At 32.3% G+C, this 22,332-nt stretch overlaps 1 long non-coding RNA gene across 2 annotated transcripts; it reads left to right on the top strand.

The window, feature by feature from the left end:
- Positions 1 to 14,153: 14,153 nt before the first annotated feature.
- LOC139877256 (uncharacterized) lies at positions 14,154 to 21,765 on the top strand. Of its 2 annotated transcripts, none has more exons than XR_011768508.1 (3): positions 14,154 to 14,407; positions 14,591 to 14,800; positions 21,538 to 21,765. It is a non-coding gene; the product is annotated as an uncharacterized lncRNA (long non-coding RNA). The 2 variants fall into 2 exon arrangements; XR_011768507.1 differs by having other exon boundaries at positions 14,543 to 14,800.
- Positions 21,766 to 22,332: the final 567 nt, after the last annotated feature.

Here is a 22,332-nt window from a genome sequence, read left to right as displayed (position 1 = left end):
GTATGCACCCGTATTCGTACTCGTACAATACACAGCTTTTAGATGTATGTACTATTGGTATATACACTCCAATGATCAACTCTTAGCAGCCCATGTGAGTCACCTAACACATGTGGGAACCATCATTTGGCAACTAGCATGAAATATCTCATAAAATTACAAAAATATGAGTAATCATTCATGACTTATTTACATGAAAACAAAATTACATATCCTTTATATCTAATCCATACACCAACGACCAAAAACACCTACAAACACTTTCATTCTTCAATTTTCTTCATCTAATTGATCTCTCTCAAGTTCTATCTTCAAGTTCTAAGTGTTCTTCATAAATTCCAAAAGTTCTAGTTTCATAAAATCAAGAATACTTTCAAGTTTGCTAGCTCACTTCCAATCTTGTAAGGTGATCATCCAACCTCAAGAAATCTTTGTTTCTTACAGTAGGTTATCATTCTAATACAAGGTAATAATCATATTCAAACTTTGGTTCAATTTCTATAACTATAACAATCTTATTTCAAGTGATGATCTTACTTGAACTTGTTTTCGTGTCATGATTCTGCTTCAAGAACTTCGAGCCATCCAAGGATCCATTGAAGCTAGATCCATTTTTCTCTTTTCCAGTAGGTTTATCCAAGGAACTTAAGGTAGTAATGATATTCATAACATCATTCGATTCATACATATAAAGCTATCTTATTCGAAGGTTTAAACTTGTAATCACTAGAACATAGTTTAGTTAATTCTAAACTTGTTCGCAAACAAAAGTTAATCCTTCTAACTTGAATTTTAAAATCAACTAAACACATGTTCTATATCTATATGATATGCTAACTTAATGATTTAAAACCTGGAAACACGAAAAATACCGTAAAACCGGATTTACGCCGTCGTAGTAACACCGCGGGCTGTTTTGGGTTAGTTAATTAAAAACTATGATAAACTTTGATTTAAAAGTTGTTATTCTGAGAAAATGATTTTTATTATGAACATGAAACTATATCCAAAAATTATGGTTAAACTCAAAGTGGAAGTGTGTTTTCTAAAATGGTCATCTAGACGTCGTTCTTTCGACTGAAATGACTACCTTTACAAAAATGACTTGTAACTTATTTTTTCGACTATAAACCTATACTTTTTCTGTTTAGATTCATAAAATAGAGTTCAATATGAAACCATAGCAATTTGATTCACTCAAAACGGATTTAAAATGAAGAAGTTATGGGTAAAACAAGATTGGATAATTTTTCTCATTTTAGCTACGTGAAAATTGGTAACAAATCTATTCCAACCATAACTTAATCAACTTGTATTGTATATTATGTAATCTTGAGATACCATAGACACGTATACAATGTTTCGACCTATCATGTCGACACATCTATATATATTTCGGAACAACCATAGACACTCTATATGTGAATGTTGGAGTTAGCTATACAGGGTTGAGGTTGATTCCAAAATATATATAGTTTGAGTTGTGATCAATACTGAGATACGTATACACTGGGTCGTGGATTGATTCAAGATAATATTTATCGATTTATTTCTGTACATCTAACTGTGGACAACTAGTTGTAGGTTACTAACAAGGACAGCTGACTTAATAAACTTAAAACATCAAAATATATTAAAAGTGTTGTAAATATATTTTGAACATACTTTGATATATATGTATATATTGTTATAGGTTCGTGAATCAACCAGTGGCCAAGTCTTACTTCCCGACGAAGTAAAAATCTGTGAAAGTGAGTTATAGTCCCACTTTTAAAATCTAATATTTTTGGGATGAGAATACATGCAGGTTTTATAAATGATTTACAAAATAGACACAAGTACGTGAAACTACATTCTATGGTTGAATTATCGAAATCGAATATGCCCCTTTTTATTAAGTCTGGTAATCTAAGAATTAGGGAACAGACACCCTAATTGACGCGAATCTTAAAGATAGATCTATTGGGCTTAACAAACCCATCCAAAGTACCAGATGCTTTAGTACTTCGAAATTTATATCATATCCGAAGGGTGTCCCGGAATGATGGGGATATTCTTATATATGCATCTTGTTAATGTCGGTTACCAGGTGTTCACCATATGAATGATTTTTATCTCTATGTATGGGATGTGTATTGAAATATGAAATCTTGAGGTCTATTATTATGATTTTATATATATATAGGTTAAACCTATAACTCACCAACATTTTTGTTGACGTTTTAAGCATGTTTATTCTCAGGTGATTATTAAGAGCTTCCGCTGTCGCATACTTAAATAAGGATGAGATTTGGAGTCCATGCTTGTATGATATTGTGTAAAAACTGCATTCAAGAAACTTATTTTGTTGTAACATATTTGTATTGTAAACCATTATGTAATGGTCGTGTGTAAACAGGATATTTTAGATTATCATTATTTGATAATCTACGTAAAGCTTTTTAAAACCTTTATCTATGAAATAAAGGTTATGGTTTGTTTTAAAAATGAATGCAGTCTTTGAAAAACGTCTCATATAGAGGTCAAAACCTCGCAACGAAATCAATTAATATGGAACGTTTTTAATCAATAAGAACGGGACATTTCATCCGGCTTCATGTAAATCAAGGTTACATGTCTTCAAAGCCCAAAATGCTTTGTGTTCAATTTCTACTGGAAGATGACATGCTTTTCCGTAAACGAGTTTAAAAGGTGTGGTTCCAATTGGAGTTTTGTAGGCTGCTCTAAAAGCCCAGAGTGCATCCTCCAATTTCATGGACCATTCCTTCGGATTTGATCCTACGGTTTTCTCTAGAATACGTTTTAAAGCTCGGTTGGTATTTTCAACTTGTCCACTTGATTGTGGATGATATGCAGTGGAGATTTTATGAGTTACTCCATATCTTTTGAGAACTTTTTCAAGTTGATTATTACATAAATGAGTACCCCGATCACTTATTAAAGCTTTCGGTGTTCCAAACCTTGCAAAAAAACGTTTTAAAAAGTTGACTACAACTCGTGCATCGTTAGTTGGGAGAGCTTGTGCTTCCGCCCATTTAGATACATAATCAATGGCAACGAGAATGTAGAGATTATTATGAGATTTTGGAAATGGACCCATAAAGTCAATACCCCAAATGTCAAATACTTCACATACTTGAATGACATTTTGTGGCATTTCATCACGTTGACATTTTTCTGTCCCTTTGACAAGCATCACAGGATTTGCAAAGAAGGTGTGCGTCTTTGAAAATTGTAGGCCAATAGAATCCAGCATCGTAAACTTTTCTTGCTGTGAGTTGAGGCCCATAATGCCCTCCTGTTGGTCCTGTGTGACAATGGTTTAAGATTTGACTAGATTCATTTCCGAATACACATCGGCGTATTATTCCATCGGGACAACTTTTAAACAAATGTGGATCTTTCCAGAAATAGTGTTTTATATCACTAAAGAATTTCTTTCGTTTTTGGTACGATAATCCTTTTTCAAGGAATCCACATACTAAATAGTTTGCATAGTCTGCAAACCATGGAATTTCTTTACAATCTATATTCAATAGATATTCATCAGGAAAGTTATCTTGTATGGCCGATTCATTTAGAACTTCTAATTCAGGATTTTCAAGACGAGAAAGATGATTGGCAGCGAGATTTTCTGCTCCCTTTTTATCTCGGATTTCAATATCGAACTCTTGTAAGAGTAAGATCCAACGAATTAATCGTGGTTTAGCATCTTGTTTTGAAAATAGGTATCTAAGAGCAGAATGGTCAGTATAGACCACCGTTTTAGCTAGAACGAGATATGAACGAAATTTGTCAAAAGAAAAGACAATAGCAAGGAGTTATTTTTCAGTAGTTGTGTAATTCGTTTGTGCTCCTTGTAACGTCATACTAGCATAATAAATAGGTTGAAATCGTTTTTCAATCCTTTGTCCTAAAACGGCTCCCATTGCAAAATCACTTGCATCGCACATTAGTTCAAACGGTAGATTCCAATTTGGAGTTATCATGAATGGCGCATTAGTGAGTTTTTCTTTAAGAATATTAAAAGATTTGATACATTCATCTGAAAAGATAAATGGAGCATCCTTTTCTAGGAGTTTATTCATAGGAGTCGCAATTTTAGAAAAATCTTTTATGAAACGTCGGTAAAAACCGGCATGCCCTAGAAAACTCCTAACTCCTCTAACATTGGTGGGATGTGGAAGTTTAGCAATTACATCTACTTTAGCTCTATCCACTTCAATTCCTTCCTTTGAAATTTTATGATCAAGAACGATGCCTTCTTTAACCATGAAATGGCATTTCTCCCAATTAAGAACTAGATTTGATTGTTCGCATCTAATAAGCATTCGTTCAAATTAACTAGACATGGTTCAAAAGTATCACCGAAGACTGAAAAGTCATCCATGAAAACTTCCATGCATTCTTCTATCATATCGTGAAAAATCGCCATCATGCACCTTTGAAAGGTTGCAGGGGCGTTGCAAAGTCCAAATGGCATGCGTTTATAAGCAAAAGTACCATAAGGGCAAGTGAATGTGGTTTTCTCTTGGTCCTCGGGTGCTATTGGAATTTAAAAATATCCGAAAAAACCATTGAGAAAACAATAGTAACTATTTCCGGCTAATCTTTCCAACATTTGATCAATGAAAGGTAAGGGAAAGTGATCTTTTCTGGTGGCGTCATTTAATTTTCTATAATCAATACAAACACGCCATCCTGTTACAGTCCTAGTAGGAATAAGCTCATTTTTTTCATTTGTGATGACAGTCATGCCACCCTTCTTAGGTACGCATTGAACTGGGCTTACCCATGGACTATCAAAAATTGGATAAATTAAACCTGCATCAAGCAATTTAATAATTTCTTTCTTAACAACATCTTGCATATTAGGATTTAGTCTTCGTTGGCGTTGCACATACGTTTTATGACCTTCTTCCATAAGGATTTTATGTGTGCAATACAAAGGACTTATTCCTTTAATATCATGAATCTTCCATGCAATAGCTGGTTTATGAGCTTTTAGCACAGAAATGAGTTGAGATTATTCATTTTCAGTAAGAAAAGACGATATTATTACAGGTAATTCAGATTCACCATGTAAATAAGCATATTCCAAATGGTTTGGAAGTGGCTTTAACTCTAATGACGGTGGTTCTTCTATCGATGATTTATATCGATATCTGTCTTCTTCTTTTAGCATTTGAATTTCTTCTGTTGTTGGTTCATATCCATTAGCCATAAGTGTAGCTAACATTTCAGTTTCATCAATTGGTTTAGTTCCTTCTCCTAAAGAACATTCTCCTGTTCCTTGTAATTCTGGAAATTCTTCTAATAATTCTGCATGTGATTCTATAGTTTGAATATAATAACATGTATCATCTACAGATTGCGGTTGTTGCATTGCTCTATCAACAGAAAAGGTAACACTCTCGTCCTCTATACTTAGGGTCAGCTTCTTACCAAACACGTCTATTATTGCTTTAGCCGTGTTTAAGAATGGTCGTCCTAATATGAGAGGAATTCGAGAATCTTCTTCCATGTCCAGAATAACAAAATCTACTGGAAATACTAAAGTACCAACTTTAACTAGCATGTTTTTCATTATCCCTCTAGGATATTTTACTGATCGATCGGCTAGTTGTATGCTTATTCGTGTTGGTTTCAATTCTCGAAGGTCTGGTTTAGCGTATAGTGAATACGGCATTAAATTTATACTAGCACCTAAGTCTGCCAATGCTTCTATTGAACTAAGACTACCCAGAAAATATGGAATTGTGAAACTTCCTGGATCTGATAATTTTTCTGGTATCTTATTCAACAGTACTGCAGAACAATTAGCATTCATAGTAACAGCTGAGAGTTCATCCATTTTCTTTCTATTTGTGATTAGATCTTTCAGAAATTTAGCATATCTAGGCATTCCTGAAATCACATCAATGAAAGGAAGATTGACATTTATTTGTTTAAACATATCCAAAAAATTGGATTGCTCGGCTTCAAGTCTCTCTTTTCTCATTTTACTCGGGTAAGGAAGTGGTGGTTGGTATGGTTTAACATAAGGTTTAGCCTTAACTGTGTTATCTTCATTAACCTTTTTAACTACCGGTTCTTTTTTCTTATCTTGTTCAGGTTGTGGTTCTTGTGGAGTAGGAATAGCATCATCAGAAATTATAGGCATTTCAGGTGGTTTAAGTGTAACACCACTTCTTGTGGTAATGGTTTTAGCTGTTTCATTCCGGGGGTTAGCATTTGTATCACTAGGTAAACTTCCCGGTTTTCTTTCACCAATTAACCTTGCTAGGTTGCTTACTTCTTGTTCTAAATTTTGAATCGAAGCTTGTTGATTTCTAAATGCTTGAGCATTTTGTTCATTGGTTTGTTTCTGAGATGTGAAAAACTGAGTTTGAGATTCAACTAGCTTCGACATCATATCTTCTAAATTTGGCTTTTTATCATCGGTTTGTGGTGGTTTGTTTTGAAAAATAGGTCTTTGCTGATTGTAAGTATTGTTGGATACTTGTTGATAACTAGGACCTTGTTGGTTGTTGTATGGAACATTTCGGTTATAATTCTGGTTTTGATTGTAGATCGATCTTGGCGGTTGATAATTATTCTGATAATTATTTCCAGGCCTTTGGTTTATGTATGAAACATTCTCTCTTTGTTCCATTGTTAGTTCAATACTGAGACAATCTTTTGTTAAATGTGGTCCTCCACACTGCTCACAACTAATTCGTATTGAGTGTATATCCTTAGTCATCTTTTCCATTCGTCTCTCGACAGCATCTATCTTTGCTGAAATGGAATCAAAGTCATGGCTAGAATCGGCTCTAGCTGCTTTAGATGATCTAACGATATCTTTTTCTTGGTGCCACTCATGTGAGTGGGAAGCAGTGTTATCAATAATTTTGTAAGCGTCAGTTGTTGTTTTCTTCATAATGGAACCACCAGCTGCTATATCGATGTCTTTTCGTGTAGTGATGTCGCATCCTTGGTAGAATATTTGTACTATTTGACAAGTGTCTAAACCATGTTGCGGACATCCTCTCAATAACTTTCCAAATCTTGTCCAAGCCTCATATAAAGTTTCATTTGGCTTTTGTGTGAACGTAACTATTTCTCCTTGAAGTCTTACGGCTTTAAATGCCGGAAAGAATTGATTAAGAAATTTTTCAACTAAAACGTCCCATGTATCAATCGCCCCTTCAGGTAACGATTCTAACCAATTTTTGGCTTCTCCCTTTAAAGTCCAGGGAAATAACATGAGATATATCTGTTCATCCTCCACTTCTCGGATTTTAAATAAAGTACAGATCCTATTAAAGGTACGAAGATGTTCATTTGGATCTTCCTTCGGTGCACCACTAAATTGGCATTGATTAGTTACCATGTGTAGGATTTGTCCCTTGATTTCATAATCTGGCGCATTAATGTCAGGTTGAGTAATTGCGTGACCTTGGCCAGTGCGTTTAGCTCTTATTCGGTCTTCCATACTTAGAGGTTCCAGATTTTCCATGATTGAATTTGTTAAATCTGAATCACTAGAGGATTCTGATTTAATGGTTAGTTCCTCAACAATCTCTGTTTGAATGATTGGTGGTTTCGGAGGAAAGATTAATGGTTCAGGATCTCTGAATTGTCCCTGAATATCCTCCGGATTCTCAATTGTGAGGTCGGGTTCAAAAAATGGATTATCGAAAATTTGAATTGGAGTACTTGGTCGACTGGATGACGATTCTAAAGAAAAATCAAAGGGCGACAATATTTGCTAGATGTCTTGATCGAGTTACAGGTGGTGAACGTACAAAAGGTGGTGAACGTTTTGCTCGGTGCATTCACTGAATATCCTATTAGTTATAAAAGATAAAAATTATATAAGTTATCAAATTAATAGACTTTTCTGCTTTTGCCCACGTTTCGAATAGCCAATAGATGCAGCAGGGAGCCAGAACCCTTTAAATCGGAAGCTCACAACTCAGCCACTAACAAATTCAACTATTACTACGAAGCAGAAAATTTGGATGTCTATCAATTTAACCGCTTAAAATAATTTTTCGTTGAAATTTAAAGAAATTTTAGATAAGAAATAGAAAAAATCTAAGTCCTAAAAACTAGATCGGTGAGAAATAAGAAAGAAAAAGAGCGCGTCGAAAAACGTCGAAAAATAAATGGTCAAAAAATAATAAAAAAACGTAGCGCGTTGAAACTAAAAAGGAACTAAAAACTAAGAATTAAAAGTTGCGTCTAAAAATATTAAAGCTTAAAAGAAAAACTATATCCCAAAACGGCAATAACTTAAAAAGGTATTAAAATATAAAAATGGCGTCGCAAAATTCTAAAGCACCTAAATCTTAGTCTAAAGAAAAAGCACTTAAGGGATTTTACGGCAAAGCCTAAAAATCTAGAAATAAAAATAACTATGGCAAATACTATGACTTAAAACTAAATACGAGCGAAAAAAACAAATATTACGCTAAAAACAAATAAAAAGATACAAAATATAAAAATAAACTTATAGTTGTAAAAAGTACAATTTTTATAAAAATATTATTTTTATATTATTTATTTTATAAAACTATTAATTTTTATATAATTTGTAAAACTAAATAAACTAAATAAATCAAATTAAATAATAAAACTAAAACTTAATAATATTAAAATATAAAACCTAATTAGGGTTTAATTAATACTAATAATAATAATAATAATAATAATAATAATAATAATAATAATAATAATAATAATAATAATAATAATAATAATAATAATAATAATAATAATAATAATAATAATTACCCGTAATAATTGCTGTTGCAGGTCAACTGTGACGTGTCAGGTACCCTCACGCGATCGCATAAAAATTTGCCTTGGGGCTCATGAGATCGCATGGGCTAGAGTTTCGGGCCACGGTCTGGGCTGCTACAGTACGGGCCGAGTAATTTTTTTTATTTTTTTTTCTGTTTTCTGTTTATATAAAAATATTTATATAAAACTTATATTTTTACAAAATAAAAATAAAGAAACTTATATATTTAACAAACTCTTAAATATATATATATATATATATATATATATATATATATATATATATTTGTTTGTTTTTCTTTTTATATTTTTGAATATTTAAAACGTATTTTTACAAAAGCGTATTTTTATAAAAGTAAACTAAAAATTAATAAAAATCTTTTTTTTATAGCGTTGTGCTTCCGGTGTTTAAGCAAGAAATTCCCCGGCAGCGGCGCCAAAAATACTTGATGTGTGCGAGGTGTACTAGGAAATAGTATTATTTTTACAACGAAATACTATTAAATACGATACAATTTTACACAAGATATTTATTTATTTATAGAATGGATATACCTAAACCTTGCTACAACACTTATAGGCAGTGTACCTAATCGTACAGTAGTGTAGTTTTTAGTAAGTCCGGTTCGTTCCACAGAGATCTTTTAAACAAGCTTAACGCTATATTTTTAACTTATAATTGTAAAAATACAAAAAAATATATATAAGTAGTATTATTATTATAAAAGAGGGTTTTTTACCGTTTAATGACCGGTTTGTCGATTTTAAAACTTTAGTCGCAGTTAAAACCTAATGTAAAATATTAAAAATAAATATAACTTAATTTAAAGCGTAAAGTAAATAACGATAATGAAATTGCGATAAATAAAAGTGCGATAAAATAAAATTGCGATAATTAAAGAGTATGATAATTAAAAGTGCAATTAAATACAATGACAATAAATAAAAGTGCGATAATTTAAAGTGCAATTAAATATGAAATAAAAGAATTATGCTTATTTAAACTTCCATAATCATGATGTTTGACGTGTTGATTTTTAGTTTATTCCCATGGGTTAATTGTCCTTTGTCCTGGATTATTCGATATGTCCATACGGATTTGTCCATAATAGTCCATCAGTCATAATCATAAAGTGCGAGTGTTTTCGTCAAATTATTCTTATTCCCGAAGTCAAATATTCCAACTAATTGGGGATTCGAATTGTAACAAGGTCTTAATACTTTGTTTAATGAATACACCAGGTTATCGACTGCGTGTAAACCAAGGTTTTACTACTTTGTTAACAATTACACCAATTACCCTTGAATGTAATCCACCCCTGTTTCAACAAGTCTATTAACTATTAATCCAGTTCCGTGTTCGGTAAAATGAATAATTATTGGTATTTATAGATATCCCGCCCACCATGCCCAGTCAAGCGTATGTGGTTATATATATATACGTCAAATTATAAGTCTATATTAAATTAACGAGGTATCATTTAGTTAATATAAAGCCCATTAATAGCCCATAGTCTAATTTCCACAAATGTCGTTCTTTTATCCAAACCACAATTATGGTACAAAGCCCGATTACCCAATTTTAGTATTTAGCCCAACATCACGATTACTTCGGCATTAAATAAGCATAATAATAACTTAGCTACGAGACATTAATTTAAAAATAACATTAACCATAACTTACAGTGATTAAAAATAGCGTAGCGTTACACGGACAGAATTTCCACTTACACCCTTACAACATTCGCTAACATACCCTTATTATTAGAATTAAAATTAAAATTAAAATTAAAATTATAATATATATATATATATATATATATATATATATATATATATATATATATATATATATATATATATATATATATATATACGTGAGTGAGATAGAGAGATGGATAGATGGATATATCAGTCGACTAGAGCATGCTTTTATAGGAATGTGGCCTGGTACTATTCACCATGCGATCGCATGGCTTTATAACTGTCAGGCCATGCGATCGCATGGCCTGCTTTTCCAGCTCACATGAGCTTGTTTCTTCTGCCGACGGTTTTTAAATATAATATATAATATATAAATAATTTTAAGAATTATTTAAATATTATATTATATTTATGTGCATAGTTGACTTGTAATTTTTAGTCCGTTGCGTCGAGCGTTGAGAGTTGACTTTGGTCCCGGTTCCGGATTTTCGAGCGTCCTTTCGTACAATTTAATATCTTGTATTTTGCGTTTAGCGTCTTGTACTCTTGTAATTTTGAGACGTTTCTCATCAATAATTTGAACCACTTTGATTGTACTTTGTACTTTTGAGTTTTTTGATCGTTTGCGTCTTCAATTCGTCGAATCTGTCTTTTGTCTTCACCTTTTATTATTTAAACGAATATCACTTGTAAATAGAACAATTGCAACTAAAAGCTTGTCTTTCTTGAGGGATAATGCTATGAAATATATGTTCGTTTTTAGCATTATCAAACCCCATCCAAAGTACCGGATGTTTTAGTACTTCAAAATTTATATCATATCCGAAGGGTGTCCCGGAATGATGGGGATATTCTTATATATGCATCTTGTTAATGTCGGTTGCCAGGTGTTCACCATATGAATGATTTTTATCTCTATGTATGGGATGTGTATTGAAATATGAAATCTTGTGGTTTATTGTTACGATTTGATATATATAGGTTAAACCTATAACTCACCAACATTTTTGTTGACGTTTAAAGCATGTTTATTCTCAAGTGAATACTAAGAGCTTCCGCTGTTGCATACTAAAATAAGGACAAGATTTGGAGTCCATGTTTGTATGATATTGTGTAAAAACTGCATTCAAGAAACATATGTCGATGTAATATATTTCTATTGTAAACCATTATGTAATGGTCGTGTGTAAACAGTATATTTTAGATTATCATTATTTGATAATCTACGTAATATTTTTAAAACCTTTATTGATAAAATAAAGGTTATGGTTGTTTTAAAAATGAATGCAGTCTTTGAAAAACGTCTCATATAGAGGTCAAAACCTCGCAACGAAATCAATTAATATGGAACGTTTATAATCAATATGAACGGGACATTTCAGTCCACCAGTTGGTGGTCTGCCTCCTTTAGGGGAGGTCAGGAGTTCGATCCCCCTTGGCTATATATTAACCCACAATTTCATCTCTGCCATGAAACAAATTATTATAGATACACATGTGTTTGATTGTGAGTTTAGTACTCCGTATTTTTTAGTGGTTGCAATTGTTATGCAATTTTCATTTTTATTTAGTGGGATTGATGCAAGGAGAGGGTTACTGAATGTGAAAAGGTCAAATGACTAAAATATCCACATATGCCTCACACATGTCTAGAGTTAACAATGTAAATTAAAGTCAGATAATTGGACTATCCACACAAAGAGTGCAAAGTAATGAATACGTATCAAGGTGAAAACAAAAGATTGATTTATCAGTAAAATATTTAGCAAACCATAAAACCACAAAGACTTTTGTAATTTTGTTTAAAAAAATCTTCCATGCAAAATCTTGGTGTAAAATCAAAACAGGCACGTGACAGGTTCCTCTATTTGCTCTTCTATTTCGACTATTACAGTAATTGTTTTTGCGATTAATTTAATTACCTCATGTTAATGTTAATATATGTTGTTATTACCTCTATATATCTAAAAGATATACTCAAAGTGAATAGTTCACCTCACAAGTTTCACAAACTAACTCCACTCTTTTACTTATTTACATTTTAGCCTCAAAATCTATAATAGTTAACCTCACAAGTTTCACAAACTAACCCTAATCTTTTACTTATTTACATTTTAGCCTCAAAATATATAATAGTTAACTTTATAACTTTTATAAATTTACCACAAACTTTTAACATTTTATACTTTAACCATTAAACTTCTCTTTCATTATAAATCGACCACATACTTTATATACTACCTAATAGACAAAAACGATTAATAGTCACCAGGGGCGTTTTCGTCCTTCACTTTTTTCCCTTTTCCCACCTTTTTTTTTCAAAAAAGCCCCCATAGTTTGTTCAAATATTAAAATCGACCCCCCAAAGTGTCAAATACTCATTTTCATAAAAAAAAATTAAATAAACTCCACCCAAATATTCAACGGGTCATATCTTCTCGCTCGCAACGAGTTAAATTTTTCTGACACCATCGTTAAACTCGAAATAATTTTAGGAGCACACTGTCACTAACTATACGCAAAACATACGCTTTTTAAAAAACGCTAAATATTTGAGGTACTTTTCATACACGTCGATTTTGCGTTAAATTTTTAAAAATCGACAATTCCACAGTGAAACGCGGAGATGTACATATATTGTTAATTTAAAATAACATTTAAATCTTTCACGGATTATACCTTTTAGTTCGAATCGAATTGCGCTTCAACGATATCATCTTTAGCCACGAAATAATTTTACAAACTAAACGCAATATAATACATTGAAAACCGAACTCCGGCGCGAAGCGAGGGTTCGAACAATAGTTACCTCTATAATGTTAGGTATTTGATGGTGTATCTCATCTTATTTGCATATGTGAATCTTGCTGTTTTGTTATATATATATATATATATATATATATATATATATATATATATATATATATATATATATATATATATATATATATATATATATATATATATAATATAGATTCAAAATTAAATTGCTTGATAATGGGAGTGTTGCTATCTTTTGTTCGAAGTATAAATAAATCAGTAGATTAACGAATAAAATTTGTTTATTACTTTATACTCGATTTTGTTATATCTATGTTGGATCTTTATTCATTCTGCATATCAAGTGATTTGGTACATATAATTTGATACACTTTTTAGGATATTTTATGCATTATGCATATCATGATTAGCAAATTTGCCGCTGAAGGTCCTTATTTAGTTATTTTCAACTATACGAGGCAAAACTAGCAAATTTTCTATCCAAAACATATCATAAGATTAAAGTTGTTTCCCATCTTCTATTGAAGGCCTTAAGTGCCATCGTAACAATAAAAGTAAAGCATACCCATATTATACGCATACGTCTTTATGTTGTTATTGCCTTTCAGTAATAACAAACAATTTTTGAGAGTTGCATCCACATTAGTACCTATGTTTCTTTTATTATATTCTGAACGTCACTCCAACGCATTCTCATATGCGTTTTTCCACATTGTGTCTTCTATATGAGATGTTAAACAATTAACAAGAAAAATTATCAAGTCTAATGACCTTTTTTCATCTGAAAAATTCAATATCTTGTACCTAAACGAACCATTGTCATTGTTTAATTGCATATATGGAGAATATAAATCTTACATGAAAAGGATAAAATTTTTTATAGAAATTGGTGGCAAATTTCCCTCACTTAATGGTAAGTTTTCTCTTTTTGCTCTTTTTAATGATTCTAAGTGCCTTTGTAAATACTAATGACAAATTTGTTCTTTTCATATGTGATATATGGCAAATCTTCCTAGATAAATGATGATTTGATTCAGCTTATAAAAGAACAACCATGCCGTTAAAAATTAATCGCCCAAAAAACTTAAAAAACCTGATAAAGCTCCTAACAATGAAACATCTAAAAAATCAGGTAACTTACCTCATATCTCTTTTTTTTTTCTTTATGCATTTTAGTTACTTAGATTGTTATTTGTGTTAGAGTTGTGATTTTGATGGTTTTTTTTGGGTTTGAGTTGACTGAAACGTCTGATGTAACTTAACTAAGGTTGCTTTGGGTCTTGCAAATACTACCAATAATTGGTCTATGGTATAGATGGATGATGCTCAAAAATTGATTGTGAAGCTGGTGCTGTGGATGAAGTTGACGAGGCTAGGAATTTGATGTCGATGTTGAATGTGGAATTGACTTGTAAGAAAGATGCAAATGCTGCTGTTGATGGAGTCGATGTGCCAATTAGTGGGAAAGAAGACAATGAAGTTGTCTCATGTCTATTGTCACTCGAGTCTGGTGGAGATGAAAAAGGTTAGTTTTTTGATTGATTTGTATGTAAATTATTAATGCAAACTTTGATAACAGTTTGTATGTGTTACTCTGCCAATTCATTCAGGAAGATGCTATGGAAGTGATGGATATTAAAACTAGCTTTTTGAAAATAGTTGATAAGGTGACTGTTTGGATTATGTGGAATGAGTTATTTGTATCATGTAGAATTGGTTATTTGCTAAGAGTTACTTTAGTCGGAAATACTTTTTGTCAGAGTTTATATGTGTTTTTGCTGCATTAAGTTGTAAACTTATAAATTAATACTTTAGATTCAGTTGATGACAAATTTTGACCACCTTTTATAGAATATATAAAAATGAATAATGATTAATACTTCATCTACTTTATTAGCGTGTCAATGAGTTCATGTATAGTCTTGATCGGGTTTTATCAGTATAGTATTGTTGATGGTTGGTGGAAAAAGGAGTAATATTGAAAATATTATGATACCCTTTACATTTATCAGTTTTTGTCTAATCGTTTTTTTTTCTTTTCAAACAGGTTGCACTTGATACTTGATTGCAACCGCTTGGAAGCTGTGAGGGTCGTGGTTACTAATCTCCTTGAAAAATAGTGCTGGTAACATTTGTGAATTGCTGACTCATTAAAAGTGTTCAAAAGTGCTAATTGTGGGCTTAATCAATAAACTGACCATATTGTGGCTCATCTGGTCCAGTGCAATGAATGAACTTTATAGTCATTAAATAATAAATACCATGGTTGAATTGGTCAAGTGGTAAAGAATTGATTATAATCGGGTTTTATTAGTCTTTGTCGATGAATGGGGTAAAAAGGAGTGGTGAAAATATTATGTTACCCTTCATATGTTACCCTTTATGTTTATCAGCTTTTGTTTAATTGGGGTTTTTTTCCAAGCAAGTTACATTCATTTGGAATTTGGGTGTGATTGATGGTCACCTTAAGAATGAGTGCTTGTAACACCGTGAGCTGTATAATCTCAACAGATGCAAATTCTCAAATACAACTCACAATGTTACCAACAATCATTTCTTATATAGACCATCAATCAGATCCAGATTCCAAGCGGATGTAACATGTTTGGAAGAAAAAACCATGTTTAGACAAAAGCTGATAAACATAAAGGGTAACATATGAATGGTAACATAATATTTTCACCAATCGTTTTTACCCTATCTATAAACTATGATTGATAAAACCCAATTATAATAAATTATTTACCACCGGACAATAAAGATTTTGAATTCAGCTATGGTATTAAATGACTATAAAGTTCATTCAATGCACTGGACTACCACTAGATTAGCCAGAATATGGTCACTTTACCGGTTAAACCCACAATAAGTAGTTTTGAACACTTTCAGTGAGTCAACACTATAAGAAAAAGAAAAAAAAAAACACAAATGTTACCAACACTATTACTTAAGGATATTATCAACAACGACCCTCACAGCTTCCAAGTAGTTACAATCAAATGCAACCTGTTTGGAAAGAAAAAAAATGATCAAACAAAGAATGATAATATTTTTACTACTTCTCCTTTTTCCCCCAACCATCAACAAGAACCGATAAAACCCGATTAAGATCTATACAGAAACTCATTGACACGCTAATAAAGTAGATGAAGTATTAATCATCATGCATTTTTGAAAATTCTGTACAAAATAGTCAAATGGCATCAATTAAATTTAAGTATCAATTTATCAGTTTACAACTTAATTGTAAGACCCGAATATTTATTGTACGAAAGTGTAATTATGCTACATAGAGTGCAGGAAGCATTGTGTAATTAAATGAAGGTCAGAATCTGCCCAGACATGGGTGCACGCCGCGCACCATAAGGTGAAATGTTCCGTTCTTATTGATTAAAAACGTTCCATATTAATTGATTTCGTTGCGAGATTTTGACCTCTATATGAGACGTTTTTCAAAGACTGCATTCATTTTAAAACAAACCATAACCTTTATTTCATCAATAAAGGTTTAAAAAGCTTTACGTAGATTATCAAATAATGATAATCTAAAATATCCTGTTTACACACGACCATTACATAATGGTTTACAATACAAATATGTTACAACAAAATAAGTTTCTTGAATGCAGTTTTTACACAATATCATACAAGCATGGACTCCAAATCTCGTCCTTATTTAAGTATGCGACAGCGGAAGCTCTTAATAATCACCTGAGAATAAACATGCTTAAAATGTCAACAAAAATGTTGGTGAGTTATAGGTTTAACCTATATATATCAAATCATAATAATAGACCACAAGATTTCATATTTCAATACACACCCCATACATAGAGATAAAAATCATCCATATGGTGAACACCTGGTAACCGACATTAACAAGATGCATATATAAGAATATCCCCATCATTCCGGGACACCCTTCGGATATGATATAAATTTCGAAGTACTAAAGCATCCGGTACTTTGAATGGGGTTTGTTAGGCCCAATAGATCTATCTTTAGGATTCGCGTCAATTAGGGTGTCTGTTCCCTAATTCTTAGATTACCAGACTTAATAAAAAGGGGCATATTCGATTTCGATAATTCAACCATAGAATGTAGTTTCCGTACTTGTGTCTATTTTGTAAATCATTTATAAAACCTGCATGTATTCTCATCCCAAAAATATTAGATTTTAAAAATGGGACTATAACTCACTTTCACAGATTTTTACTTCGTCGGGAAGTAAGACTTGGCCACTGGTTGATTCACGAACCTATAACAATATATACATATATATCAAAGTATGTTCAAAATATATTTACAACACTTTTAATATATTTTGATGTTTTAAGTTTATTAAGTCAGCTGTCCTCGTTAGTAACCTACAACTAGTTGTCCACAGTTAGATGTACAGAAATAAATCGATAAATATTATCTTGAATCAATCCACGACCCAGTGTATACGTATCTCAGTATTGATCACAACTCAAACTATATATATTTTGGAATCAACCTCAACCCTGTATAGCTAACTCCAACATTCACATATAGAGTGTCTATGGTTGTTCCGAAATATATATAGATGTGTCGACATGATAGGTCGAAACATTGTATACGTGTCTATGGTATTTCAAGATTACATAATATACAATACAAGTTGATTAAGTTATGGTTGGAATAGATTTGTTACAAATTTTCACGTAGCTAAAATGAGAAAAATTATCCAATCTTGTTTTACCCATAACTTCTTCATTTTAAATCCGTTTTGAGTGAATCAAATTGCTATGGTTTCATATTGAATTCTATTTTATGAATCTAAACAGAAAAAGTATAGGTTTATAGTCGGAAAAATAAGTTACAAGTCGTTTTTGTAAAGGTAGTCATTTCAGTTGAAAGAACGACGTCTAGATGACCATTTTAGAAAACATACTTCCACTTTGAGTTTAACCATAATTTTTGGATATAGTTTCATGTTCATAATAAAAATCATTTTATCAGAATAACAACTTTTAAATCAAAGTTTATCATAGTTTTTAATTAACTAACCCAAAACAGCCCGCGGTGTTACTACGACGGCGTAAATCCGGTTTTACGGTGTTTTTCGTGTCTCCAGGTTTTAAATCATTAAGTTAGCATATCATATAGATATAGAACATGTGTTTAGTTGATTTTAAAAGTCAAGTTAGAAGGATTAACTTTTGTTTGCGAACAAGTTTAGAATTAACTAAACTATGTTCTAGTGATTACAAGTTTAAACCTTCGAATAAGATAGCTTTATATGTATGAATTGAATGATGTTATGAACATCATTACTACCTTAAGTTCCTTGGATAAACCTACTGGAAAAGTGAAAAATGGATCTAGCTTCAATGGATCCTTGGATGGCTCGAAGTTCTTGAAGCAGAATCATGACACGAAAACAAGTTCAAGTAAGATCATCACTTGAAATAAGATTGTTATAGTTATAGAAATTGAACCAAAGTTTGAATATGATTATTACCTTGTATTAGAATGATAACCTACTGTAAGAAACAAAGATTTCTTGAGGTTGGATGATCACCTTACAAGATTGGAAGTGAGCTAGCAAACTTGAAAGTATTCTTGATTTTATGTAACTAGAACTTGTAGAATATATGAAGAACACTTAGAACTTGAAGATAGAACTTGAGAGAGATCAATTAGATGAAGAAAATTGAAGAATGAAAGTGTTTGTAGGTGTTTTTGGTCGTTGGTGTATGGATTAGATATAAAGGATATGTAATTTTGTTTTCATGTAAATAAGTCATGAATGATTACTCATATTTTTGTAATTTTATGAGATATTTCATGCTAGTTGCCAAATGATGGTTCCCACATGTGTTAGGTGACTCACATGGGCTGCTAAGAGCTGATCATTGGAGTGTATATACCAATAGTACATACATCTAAAAGCTGTGTATTGTACGAGTACGAATACGGGTGCATACGAGTAGAATTGTTGATGAAACTGAACGAGGATGTAATTGTAAGCATTTTTGTTAAGTAGAAGTATTTTGATAAGTGTATTGAAGTCTTTCAAAAGTGTATTAATACATATTAAAACACTACATGTATATACATTTTAACTGAGTCGTTAAGTCATCGTTAGTCGTTACATGTAAGTGTTGTTTTGAAAACTTTAGGTTAACGATCTTGTTAAATGTTGTTAACCCAATGTTTATAATATCAAATGAGATTTTAAATTATTATATTATCATGTATGAGTATCTCTTAATATGATATATATACATTAAATGTCTTTACAACGATAATCGTTACATATATGTCTCGTTTAAAAATCATTAAGTTAGTAGTCTTGTTTTTACATATGTAGTTCATTGTTAATATACTTAATAATATGTTTACTTATCATAGTATCATGTTAACTATATATATATCCATATATATGTCATCATATAGTTTTTACAAGTTTTAACGTTCGTGAATCACCGGTCAACTTGGGTGGTCAATTGTCTATATGAAACATATTTCAATTAATCAAGTCTTAACAAGTTTGATTTCTTAACATGTTGGAAACATTTAATCATGTAAATATCAATCTCAATTAATATATATAAACATGGAAAAGTTCGGGTCACTACATAAGGTGTGCGCGCCGCGCACATGCCCAGCGACAGAATTCTGCCTTTTTCTATTTTAAATTTAATGAAGGGCTTTTTGGTCTTTTCACTTAAGGCCGGATCTCAGGCCTTATCAGCTGGTTTAGAGCCACTTTTGGATCATTTTCACATCCATTCATCACTCTCAACTATTCTAGAGAGAGGGGGAGAATTCTAGAGAGAGATTTGGGGTTTTGGAGAAAAGAAGCTTGGTTTGATTAAAAGCTCAAGTGTTTAAGTTGTTCACCTCGTTCCTAGCTACGTTTTGGTTGTTGTGGTAAGTTCTAACTCTGAATTTTATTGTTGATTTTGATATTCAAAGTTATGGTTTGAACTTGAGTTGTAGAGAAACCCATTTAAACTCTTGAAGTGAGTTTGTTGATGCTAGTAATCGGGTTTATTGTTATTGATGGTGAATTTTGGGTTGGTGAACAAATTGGTTATGATTAGGACTTGTAATTGGGTTTAATCACTAGGTTTAGTGATTTTGGAAGTATTGGAACCCCTTTTGTGTGTTTGAAAAACTAATTTTGGAATTGAGTCAAAATTAGGGTTTTTGAGTGATTTTGAGATTGATAAGTGTTTAACACTTAAGATTGGGTTCATTGGCATATTAGAACCATGTTCACTTGTGATTAGTGATTATTGGTTAGTTTGGACGCGTTTTGTGTTTATGAGTGCAATTGGTCGAATTTGCACTAAGTGTCGAATTGAGTTGGTTGTAAATCCACTCTAAGTGTGTTGTTATAATTGTGATAAAGAATAGGTACTTTCCATTGACGAGTTGCGGATTACTTGGAAGCATTCATCAAGACGACAAGGTGAGTGTTAATATCCTATGTGCATATGTATGTGTGGGATGGGTGCGGGTCGGGTGAAGTGGTTCTCGGTTATAGAGCTCACTTCACATATAGGTGGATTTTTATGGACTTGTAATAGGTCTAATTGGCACGGTTGTGCGTTTTGGTTGACCACCGTTGGCGAGTTGCACACTTGTGCGTACGATATCACATGGATTGTGATTTGGAGTTATAACCCCGACGGCGTGGGTTATGGTGTGGGAAATGAATATCGGTTTGCTCGTATGCATAATATTTTGGGTAGTGAATCTCGGGTAGTGCGGATTCATGATGACTCGGGTTGTTCGGTCATCTTGTTGATGAGGTAGTGAATCTCAGGTTGTGCGAATTCACTAAGGCTCGGGTAGTTCGACCAACCTCGGTTGTTGAATTGGTGAAGAAGTGAATATCGGGTTGTGCGAATTCACTAAGGCTCGGGTTGTTCGGCCAATCTTCGTTGTGGTATTTGGTTTTCGGTATTGGGTTAAGGGGTTAACCTTGGGCGTTTATATATAAATTGTTATATATATTGATGTATTGTTGTGATGTAGCTAACCCTCCGGGTGTAGCTATTTGGCGTTGTTCACATCGTCGTTGGTGAACTTATGTTTGTTGATGTATTTTAGCTTGTTGCTTAGTGATCGTACGGTATGCTCAGATTAGCTTGCCTTTATGCTTGGATGCTCCGGTATGCGGTATTTGATTATTTGTGTGGCATGTCCATTTTATGCATATATATGTATGTAGTATATTTTCACTCACTAAGCGTTAGCTTACCCTCTCGTTGTTTATATTTTTAGATTTGCATGGATGCGGTGGCTCGGGTAAGCGTGGGGACTGGTGGACTTGCGTAGTTGCTTAGAAGATCTTGCTTTTGGATTTGATTAGGATTGGGTAGCATATTCCCAATCGCCATGCTCGGTCTTTATTTTGTGTTAAAAACAATGTGGTTGAAAATTTGTATTTTGTACGAAAGTCGTAAAACGGTCGATGTGGGCCCGGTCTCGTAAAAATCATTTTATTATTGGAACGTGTTAGTTTTAACTAATATAAAATGTTGTGAAAAGCATTTGGTCTAAAGGTGTCGGGAAGCAAGAGATCTTTTTACGAAAACTGGAAAAAGTGGACAGCGGGCTGCCAGGCCCTGTGCGCGCCGCGCACAGGTGTGGGTGCGCGCCGCGTGTAGTGACCCGAACTTTTCCACGTTTATATATATATTAAATGAAATTGTTATTTACATGATTAATTGTTTCCAACATGTTAAGCAATCAAACTTGTTAAGACTTGATTAATTGAAATTGGTTTCATATAGACAATTGTCCACCCAAGTTGACCGGTGATTCACGAACGTTAAAACTTGTAAAAACTATACAATGACATATATATGGTTATATATATGGTTAACATGATTTTATTATAAGTATGTATCTCATTAGGTATTTTAACAATGAGTTATATACATAAAAATGAGACTATTAATTTAAGAAACTCGAAATCGATATATATAACGATTATCATTATAACAACGTATTACTAGGTACATATGAATCATATTAAGATATTGATACACTTGGTTAATTATGTTAAATGATAAG

This window comes from Rutidosis leptorrhynchoides, chromosome 11, assembly GCF_046630445.1.
Source record: "Rutidosis leptorrhynchoides isolate AG116_Rl617_1_P2 chromosome 11, CSIRO_AGI_Rlap_v1, whole genome shotgun sequence".
NCBI lineage: Eukaryota > Viridiplantae > Streptophyta > Magnoliopsida > Asterales > Asteraceae > Rutidosis > Rutidosis leptorrhynchoides.
Note: the sequence above shows the minus strand (reverse complement) of the source record. Positions and strands in the feature narration are given on the sequence as shown.